The following is an 11,709-nucleotide window of genomic DNA, read 5'->3' as shown; positions in this document are numbered from 1 at the left end:
CATTTTTTTTAGCTCGTCAAAAAAGCAAATGATAATATAGGCAAAATATAAATAATATTCTCTTTTATTGTTGGCGAGCTTTATTCATATTTTTTAAAACAGTAAATGTTGAAATTTGTCAACAGATGCAAATTATTTTCCAAGAAACTATGATTCTATATACAATAAATAAACAATATTGCAATCGTTGAATATTTCTATCACTTTTTAAAAATAAAAATCTGTTTAAAAACAATTTTTTTTATTGTTTTGCTATGCAAGTTTTGTAATCTAAGACTAATCTATTTTGCATTCAATATATAATTATAATTGAGATTGATATAATTATAATTGAGATAAATTAATAATAACAATATATAATTATAATTGAGATAAATTAATAATAACAATATATAATTATAATTGAGATAAATTAATAATAACAATATATAATTATAATTGAGATAAATTAATAATAACAATATATAATTATAATTGAGATAAATTAATAATAACAATATATAATTATAATTGAGATAAATTAATAATAACAATATATAATTATAATTGAGATAAATTAATAATAACAATATATAATTATAATTGAGATAAATTAATAATAACAATATATAATTATAATTGAGATAAATTAATAATAACAATATATAATTATAATTGAGATAAATTAATAATAACAATATATAATTATAATTGAGATAAATTAATAATAACAATATATAATTATAATTGAGATAAATTAATAATAACAATATATAATTATAATTGAGATAAATTAATAATAACAATATATAATTATAATTGAGATAAATTAATAATAACAATATATAATTATAATTGAGATAAATTAATAATAACAATATATAATTATAATTGAGATAAATTAATAATAACAATATATAATTATAATTGAGATAAATTAATAATAACAATATATAATTATAATTGAGATAAATTAATAATAACAATATATAATTATAATTGAGATAAATTAATAATAACAATATATAATTATAATTGAGATAAATTAATAATAACAATATATAATTATAATTGAGATAAATTAATAATAACAATATATAATTATAATTGAGATAAATTAATAATAACAATATATAATTATAATTGAGATAAATTAATAATAACAATATATAATTATAATTGAGATAAATTAATAATAACAATATATAATTATAATTGAGATAAATTAATAATAACACACAACACGATTCCCTGAACACTTATACCAGCATGTTTTTAAGTTCAGTTTCGTTTCCTTTGAAGTGTATCGAGTCCTACATTGAGATAATGAAAAACATAAAGAATTAATAATCTTTTAAATTTGTCGACGTTCGAAAAAAAAAAAACTATAAAAATCTTAAAAGAATAAAATGCACCACTGTTTTCTAAACAATCTAATTAAGCTTTTTTAATGTTGTCTAAAATTTTGAAAAATTCATGTTATTTCTTTACCTGATCTTTTATCTTATAAGTTTGAAGTAACAAGAATGCATGACAACTTAGCTTTAAACGAACTTGAATATCAATTCGAGTTCTCTGCATCTTTGACTATTCCTGTAGAATTTAAATGTTTAATACGTTACTTCTTCTATTTTTTTTTTTTTTTTTTTTTTTCGTTTTTATGCTTATTACTTTCTCGAACAAGTAGTATAGTAATCGTCAAAAAATTCGAACTCGAGATTTTGACGATTCTCCACTTTTCAGATCTCCCTGAATGCGAAAAACACATTTTTGGAATATGTCAATCTGTCTGTCTATGAAAAAAAATGCTTTGAGCTAGGTGGTTGAAATTTGGTATACCGTCTTTACACCAAATTTTCAGATTTCGAACAAATTTTAAATAAATCCGTTCAGAGGAAGTCCGGTTATCCAGCTGTTTGAATAGAAGTTAACACGATAATTAAAAAACGAAGAGAGCTAAATAGATAAATTTCGGTGCACAGATTTAACATCTATAGTATAGATACCTGACAAATTTTGAGTCAAATTCAACAACGTGTTGACTCTATCGGTGTGCATTTTCAGAAGCAGGTAAACTCAATGACTTAAACATATTAAATTTTGTATGGGATTTTGTGACTATAAGTGTAGTTTTGTGTCAAATTTTTGTTTCAATCGACCGAGAAAAATGTGTCTAGAGCACAAATTCGATTTTCAGATACTATTAAGCGCATGACACGGATTAATTGCCAAATAACTCGCCAAGGATGACTCGATAGATTCGGTAAAAATGCGAAATTCACGCAGAAAGTTAATATTTCGTATTGTATGCCAGTGCCATGTAAGGCTTTCTCTGGCATAACAAGTGTATTAGAGAGAACGAAAGAAAGTTTTGCGTATATTTTTATGTAAACTGTGCATTCTTTTTGTATTTTGCTGCTACCATATGGTCCATCCAACTTGTTGCAGAAACTTTTCAAATCATAGGCAGAAGTGTAAGTGCTGAAACTGTGCTAAATGCCATTAAATAAGCTGGATATAAAAGTAGCATTGTTAGAGAGAAACCGTTCACCAGCTTGCAAATTCAGAAAAAGCATTTGAAGTTTGCAAAAACTCATCAATTGCAGCCCAATAACCCTTGGAAGAAATCTATATTTAGTAATGAAAGAAACCTCAACATTTTTGCCAGTGACAACCATCTTACTGTATGGAGAAAGCCTAATACTGCTTTGTAACCAAAAAATGTACATCCTACAGTTAAACATGATGGTGACTCCGTGATGATTTGAGGTTACATGGTTTCATCCGGGATAGAAAATTTAATTTTTATAGATGGCATTATAAATGATACGGTTTACTTGGATATACTTCGCAGCAATCTAAAGGAAAGTGCTAAAAATTTGGGTTTAGATGGAAATTTCATTTTCCAGTAAGACAACGACCCCAAACAGAATACACGTAACTTCAAAATATGATGTCTTTTTCATTGTAAACAACAGTTACACACACCACCACAGTACCCTGACATCAATGCCATTTAATATTCGTGGGAGATACTCGAAAAAGTGGTTCAAAAATACAAAATTAGAAACAAAACCCATTTAAAACAAGTGTTGCAAGATGAATGGGGTAAAATATCTTCAGATACCACCAAAAATGGGTCGAATCGGTACCATGACGTTTAGAGACCATTATAAGAGCCAAAAGACATGCAATTTAATAATGAAACTTTCTTTCTATGCGAAATATTACAAGAATTTCATTGGTGTATTCTCAATTTTTTGAGGCAAAATTCTGCGTATGTTTATTTAAAATGCTTCTGAAAATTTTCAATTTAGAAATTTTTCGTTGATTTTGCTTTATTTTTACTCTAAATTAAACCATTTTTTATGGGTAAAAATAAAAACTAGTTTGCACTTCCCGTTAATGTGTTATTTATATTGAAAGTCGCATTTATCAAGTAAACCTAAGGTGTACTCTCAATTTTTTGAGCCACTGTAGGTAACTATAGAAAAGTTAAAAATGATGATTCATTTCTCTTTTGTTGATAGTTAGAGATTTAAGATACTGTTGTGTTCGTGCGTCAACAAAAATAAAATGCAGACAAACTTACTATAAAACTAAATCTTTTTACATTGTAGATAATATTGTCAAATTTACATCCACTTATTTTCATGCAACATTCTAGCATCGTTTTTCAACAACAAATTAAAAGTTCCAAAAATATCACTGTTGCCAATCTTAATTTTACAACTATTTACAAAATAAAATTTATAATTATTAAAATAATCGTTAGCTACTTTTAAATAAAATATTTACGATTTATGTCGCAACAATACCATACACACAAAAATAAGAAAGAATGCATCGTAATTACGAAATTTCTAATTGTGTAATTAGTTGATTTCAATACTAATATCTAATAAAAATAATAAAAGCGAGATGTACGCGCCTACTAGCATTGCGTAAGATAGAATGTTGAAGTAAAAGCAACCAAATTTGGAGCTGTTAACTTTAAATTGTGAACATCAGCACATCGTAGTAATTTTATTTCCTTGAAAATTTGAATAAAAAATTAAAAGATGAGTGAATTTATGTTTTAAGTTTCTATATTACAATAAAATAATGGCACATAAGAATTACTTTTATTGCATATTCATAACATATTATTATGTTATTTGAAGAAAAATAAACAACGTTTTTCTACCTCTATTCTAATTCTTATTTGAATAAAAGCTGTGATTATAATTCGAAACTTTCACATCTAATTTAAAAATCGTCTGCCTTTTTCTTATATTTCCATTATTCCTCTAATGAAATTCTATTCGAAACTTTATAACTAATTTTTTTATTAGTTTATTTATTCAAATGTGTTCCTAGCTATTTTACTAGACAATTTAATAAATTAAAAGCAAAGTGAAAAATGATTTCTGTAGGGAAAGTAGGGCATTTCACGCCTGTCGTTTTCGCAATCCTAATCAAAAGTATTAATACAAAGGAAACCTCATTGCCATTACAACAAAACAAGTAGGAAGGTGAGATGACAAATCGTGAATGCCTATTGTTATTTTGACAAAGTATCTTTTTCACGCTTCTGTTGGAAATTTCATTTGAGCTTTTTTGACCTATAGGATATGTAATATATGCTGATAACATTCAAGTTCCTTTTATGATGGCTTTTTTTTTTTTAATATCTGTCACCTTAGATTTGAATTTCTTTGGCATAGATTGTTATGCAGATCAACTGGTTCTCTTTGAAATAGATGACACAGATATTTATACTTTATTAAAGATATGACTGAGTATGATCCGTAATAGTTGAATGATAGACGTCCCAGATTTCCAGTGTTAGACCTGAAATGAAAAAGTGTCATGCATTTTAATTAAATATCGCAATTCTTATTTATAAGTAAATAGCTGATATTAAAGAAATTAGGTTTATTTCTTAAAGTTTGTTAAAATAATTAATTTTAAATAAGTGATAAGCAAATGTGAATTGTTTTTCCCAACTTTTGCTCTCTCTCTATATATATATATATAATTTCAAGTTTTTACTGTATTTAGAATAGGGCCTTCTTAATATGACCATTGCAAATAAACTTGACAGCTTGATGAAAAATTAATAGCAAAATATGCAAATTATGCTTTTTTTTAATAGTACTTATTTTTTATACTTATGTAATTAATTATTGAACTGCTTTTTATTATTTTTCAATTTATTTTTGTGAATTTTTGTAAAAGAACCCTCTCTAACCTCGTCTAAAGTGTCTGGGATTGTAGTATTAAAAAATTTGGCCACATCACTTTGTTCATAATTTGAATATGCTCTAATTTTGAATAAACACACAGTAAAATGTCCATAGTTTAGTTAGTGCAGTATTAGTTCGGTTTAATTTTAATTTTATTTCGCTAATATCAGTTAGCCTAAACTAATACAGGCACATTAAATATTAGTACAGCTTTAATAATAGGAGCTAAGTCCAGTTTAGCTTTCTGAAGAGTTACAGGAGTGTAATAGACTCGGAACGGTTTGTCGTTACCTGATCATTTGTCAATGAACCAAGGCATATCATTTAACGAGATTCATAATAGTTTTTATCAAATATTTCTTTCTTTTTCAACATCCATCTGCTTATTTTTGAAGTACATACTACCAATACATTTTTTCTATTCTACTGTACTCTAGCAAGAATATTTTAATTCTAACATAAATCGGTATAATAACGTATAAACCAAACTTTCAGATTAAAAGAATATATTTTTTCCTCCTTCTTATTCATAATTGTCTTTTTTAATCAAATTTAATCCATAAAAAAGGCGGCAATAAATGTCCTTTTTCATCTATTATTTCATTGTCTTTGAGCTATAAAGCTTGAACTACGGGGGGGCTAGTCCATTTCTTTGAGAACATCCTCTATTCACAAATAATAATGTGCTTTGGAAGATGAATGGTTATTGTTTAATGCACACAGCTCGAGGAGCTTTCAGATTCGTTTCATCATTTGATATCGACCATTGCTGCGCCATCAAGGCATAACTGCAGAGGCAGATGAAATGCCCTTCTCTCTCCCTCTCACTCTTTTTTTTTTTTTTTTTTGTAATTTTACACATTATGACCAGGGCTAGACTATTAAATAATCGAAATATGCAACTGCTTAGGGGACCTCGCAACTTTAAAGGGGCCTTGAGGACTTGATATGCATATTTTTTGCGATGTTTTCAGAGTAGTTTAGTTCTGTATATGCATTTAATTTATAAGGATTATGCAGACGAATTTGCTCAAGTAGAAATTAAGTAGTGCTTACATTTTTGAAAATAATTTCATATTTAACGAGCTTTTGCATTTTTGTATGTTATGTTGTTTTGTAATTTTAAAAAATCCGATCCACTAAGCATATGCTATTCATTCTATATTCATTTAAAAAAATGTAGCAATTTTTGTAATATTTTTAAATTGAAATTTTAATTTTTTTATATGCAAGTTTCTGAAATTAAATAATGACCAACGACTAAGTGATTTATTTCATTTTATTAAGATTTGTTACTTAAAATTGCTTATATAGATATCAAATAAAAACCAATAAAAATATGAGGTTTTGAAAGTTGTGAAAGGAGACAAGATGGCTCCGAAAAACTTGTTTTACCTAATTGTCTTCAAAATGCTTAAACTGGCCGTGATTATGGCATGCTATGTGTTAGCTTCCAGAATATAGACGAGGAAATCTAGCATGCATTTTAGATTTTTTTTTCTCTTTGACCAAATAGGTTCAACATTCGGCAGGTATTTATAACTTTTATCTCAAACTCACAGATCAAATTTCATACGTGTAGCTTGCCGGATGTTCGAGTTGTTACATTCGCTATGAGAGATCGGTAAGTAATTAATTGTGACAAATTTAGCCTAAAATCTAAAAAATTAAGAATTTTACAAAACTATATGCAAATTTCTAGCTCGTTTCGAATTCGATTTAGGGTATTCACATGCATAAAACCCCCGAAATATACAGATTTCTTGTACACAAATTTCTCCCAAATTCGATTGAAATCACATGTTTCGTTTCAAGATCCCGCACCAAATTTCATCCATCTAAAAAGGTCTATTTTTATTTTCTCGTATACGAAGTATAAGAAAAGTATAGCAATCGTCAAAAAATCCAAACTCAAGATTTTGGAGAATCTCCACGTTTTAGACGAAAAATAAATTTCGGAAAATATCCGTTTGTTTATATGTCAAAGCTAGCACCAAAACGCTTTAAGCTAGACGGTTGAAATTTGGCACAATGCCTTTACACCAAATTTGCAGGTTTCCATCAAATTTTGAGCAAAATCCTTTCAAAGGAAGTCTGCCTATCCGGCTGTTTAAATATCAGTTAACACGGTAATTAAAAAGTGAAGAGAACTAGATGGATAAAATTTGGTACATAGATTTAACATCCTTAGTATAGGCGCCTATCAAATCGAACAAGGGGTTGACTGTCAATCGGTGTGTAATTTCAGAAACATGTAAATGCGATAGCACAAAATGAAATTTATCAAACTTGGTATGAGACATTGCGATTGTAAGAGTAGTTTTGTCTCAAACTTTTGTTTCAATCGGTTGGAAGTCCAAATTCGTTTCTTGGATTCTTTTCACCAAATGGGGATTAATCGCCAAAACACTCGCCAAGGATCACATGATAGATTTTAAAAAAATGATAAATTCACGCGAAAGGTTAATATTTCCCAACTATTGTACGTCCGTGCCATGGAAGATATTCATTGGAATAATATCATTATTAGAAATATGCGAGAAAGTTTTGGGGCCCGCTGGTTTGAACTTATCATCTTCATAGATAGCTAAGCAACTAGATAGATACTAGCAACCATTTTAGCACAATGCTAAAAATATCTTTTCGGAATCAGCGAGTTCTTAAATGTGAAGAATCTTCGAAATCTCTGAATTTTTTCATGATTAAATTATTGTATGATATATATATATATATATATATATATATATATATATATATATATATATATATATTAAAAAAATGATTCAACTCTCGCTTGAGTACGCGATACTTGATGTGAGCAGACAATTTGCTACAGCATTATACTACTCATAAAACACCCTGTATGCTGGTATTGTCAAAGCTCTGTCAGATATACCCATGTCTAGCAACCATTCCCTATTTCTTGGAACATAAAAATGAGAACGAATCAGAAATGTTCTGTGATTACTCAAATAGAGCGCGAAGGCCTGACGCTGATGAAACTGGTTCGAGATGGCTTTCTCTTGTAATTGGTATTGATTTTCTCGCCCCTTGCTGTCTGAGGGATTGAGGAAGGGAGGGGGGAGCTCATTTTTAGGGGGAGGAGGGAAGAAGGCAGGGTGTGCAGCAGGCAGCATCCCGCCATTAAGTACTTCATTCTATCATCCAATTTTAACCCTCCCATTCACAAAGAGATAATATCCTCGTCGTTCTATTCTATAATTAAGCACTGTTAAGTATCGGTGAAAATAAATCTGTCTGGAAGATTCAATTAGAGAAAAGTCACGAGTCTTCTGAGTTTCGCCTGATGTTGGTAAATGGTAGGGCGGACCGAATGCATCTTTCAATTGTACTTAGTCAATGATTCATTGAATGAGTTGTAGTTTGAGGAAAGCAGACCGAAAGCCTTGAGGTTTTCATGTCTCATCATCTGTAGAAAAAGCTTTGTTTTTAAAGTATTTATTGGTGGGGAAAAGCTGTAGATATATCTGGAGTTAATTCATGATCATGTGATACGTGTATAATGTGTTCTGTCAGTTAAAAATTTAGAATCTACTGTCTACTTACTTATAATGTGAAGAATGATTCCTCTACTACTTGACGCGTTTGTTCTTTTCTTTGTAATAGCCACCTTTGGCGATCAGCTTGCTTGCCCGGATAATTGACTTTTTAGGCTATTAAGCAAATAATATGGAATGCATTTTTTTAAAGTTTCAGTTTATTTGATACTATTTAAAAATATGAATATAATTGAATTAATCCGCAACACATTCATTGTGGGCACAAATTAAAAATGTGTATATTACAAAAAAAAAAAAGCCGAAATAATATTGCTGTTTTGATTTAATGTCCAAAAAATAATTTTTGTAAATCTTAATTTTCACATTGGCAAAAGCATGCGATTGAATATGTTCATGGATGAATTTGAATTCCATAATATTAAAAGACTAAAGATTTAAATTAAAGAAAAAAAACTATGCAGAAAGGATATCGATATTATTAAAGGGGTAATTTTTTGAATTTTTAGATAATGCAAAAACTTTTCTATGAAATTAATATTTTAGGAATATATGGTCATCTATTTCCATAGATAAGTCATAGCAAGTATCCATATATTGACTCTTAAACGTATTTCCGCCTCGATTAAACTTTCTATTTAACTCCATTTTTTTTTTAATTTTACATTTTCTGGATGAATAAAATGTTTGAAACGGCGAAAAGTATTTATAATTTAATATTTAATTAGAGAAGTGTTTAAATAAATGGCAGCTGTAAAAACGCTGAATAAAGCAATCTGAAACTTCGTATATTGATATACGAATGCTCGAATTTACATTTGACTGTTGCCATTCCGTAATAAATAATAAAAGCGATTTCTGTGCCACGTACGTTAGCGTTTTATATCTTTAGATTTTATTTCGTTATATGACTCCAGCTCAAATATTAGATATTTAAATTTAAAAATTTAAAATTTTCTTTATTAAATTTTGTGTGATTTATTTCATGACATTTATTATTAATATAAGCATAGTTTGTGTTTCCATAGTATTATTAATATAACTTAAGCAAATCTAACTAAAATATCATTAAATGCAATTACGTTGACATATTGCATTTATTACTTTGTATTTGTTTTATAATAATCACACCAATATGTAGGAAAAAACTTTAACTGATCAAGTAACCTTATGCAATGTGTATGATTGAGCTTAAAAATTTCCAATTTCTAATCTATGTTTTGATTTATTCAGAATTGTTTCATGGAAATTGGCTAAAAGAAAGGCCTTCAGGTGAAAAAATCTTTTTCCTCAGCTGCATAATAACAACCAAAGATTGAGCAACAACTTGTTTTATTGATTTTCAAAACTGACATAAAATATGAACATACATTTAATCATGGCATAATCTTAGATGTTAGATAACAGCCAAATGCGCAGATCATCAAGCAGTTTAAGGTATAATTGATACATGTTAAACGATTTGCATAGCTATTTTTTTCATATGTTTATGACGTCACATGAAAAGATTGACGTCATAAGAAACTTTTGATTGTGCTCTTTCAGTGGCTGTTTGACAACATCGGTGATTGATTGACATTCTTGATCTGAGGTTAACCCCTTTTTATGATGTTTATGAGGTCAAACGTTACTTGTTAGATCTATAATCAATTTACTTGTTAAATCTATAATGAACGTTTCTTATTCTTGTCTGCAATCCGTAATGCAAACTTTGATATTTTGCTTCCTGAAAATTACGGAATTAATTCGGGAAAAACAAAATCTATCCAGTGAGCTTACGATAAAAAAGCGCAACAGAATAAAAAAAGAATAACGAGGCTTTATTTCATACGAAACGTTGGTAACAAAACAGCACTTTGCAGAAAACAACAATAAGACAATATATTTGTTTATTCAAAACAGCATTTGAAGAAAACATTAGCACATAAACGATAAGTCATTAATAAATAACCGTAGCAACATAAAGATGTCTAAAGAGAAAATTCAATTCCAAAAGCAAAAACCAAAGAGAAATACTCCTTCAATTCCACTACTGACTCTGACTAGCTCCTCACAGATTTGCCTCCCAGCTTTTTATAGTTTTCGTGACAGTACAAAGAAGCTACTGCAAGGTTATCGTATCTCTGCTATTAATCAAAATACCGACAAAACTCCAGTAATTTCTGAAATTTTTGTCTTTGTCCGCTAAATTGCCAAATTGGTCACCAAATCGCCAAATTTGTTGTCAAAGTCTTGTTTGTTACCGAATTCGATTCGGCGTCCATTCAGCATCCGTTAAAAATATTTATAAAGCTTTCTTCTTTGCCATGGAACTATCTACGCAGGGAAGCAATGTTATAGGTTTGCAACATTATTTGAGGCTTGTTTCAAAATTATCTGATGCAATCGCTTTTCCACATGCATCTAATATATGTCAGAAGGCAAAGTTTTGATAGTTGTAATGTTAATCAGTATATTTATCAAATATACTTATATTAAGTTTTTACAATATTTGATAATGTTTTTAGGCTAGTATAACTACTTTAAATTGCATGACATAAAAATGGTATTCCGCAGAATGCAATGTTATACACGACAGACCATCAAATTTTAAGTTACTGCTCTGTGAAATAATTAGCTAATTTTAGAATAGTAAATACTGAATAAGGAAACATTTTCAAAATTTGAATTTAATTTTTTTTAATTTAAAATTAATCGGAAATTCAACTTTTTTCCTCTATGACTTCAAGACTTAATTCACAATCTTTGCACAATTTTAAAATTAAAAAGAAATCTACCAAATTTATTTTCTTTAATCAGTAATAAATTTATTTTCGTGTAATTTTTTTCCTACTTATAATAAATTTTTCAAAATTAATTTTAAACAAATATCTAACAATGTTTTGTGTTGTTTTAATGAAATCAAAATCAATTTTAACGTTCATCAACTCCGCTTATTTTTACTAATGTTATAAATGTTATGATAAAAAAGATCAGCATTTAAT

This window comes from Argiope bruennichi, chromosome 2 (genome assembly GCF_947563725.1).
Source record: "Argiope bruennichi chromosome 2, qqArgBrue1.1, whole genome shotgun sequence".
Lineage (NCBI taxonomy): Eukaryota > Metazoa > Arthropoda > Arachnida > Araneae > Araneidae > Argiope > Argiope bruennichi.
This window is presented reverse-complemented; position numbering follows the sequence as displayed.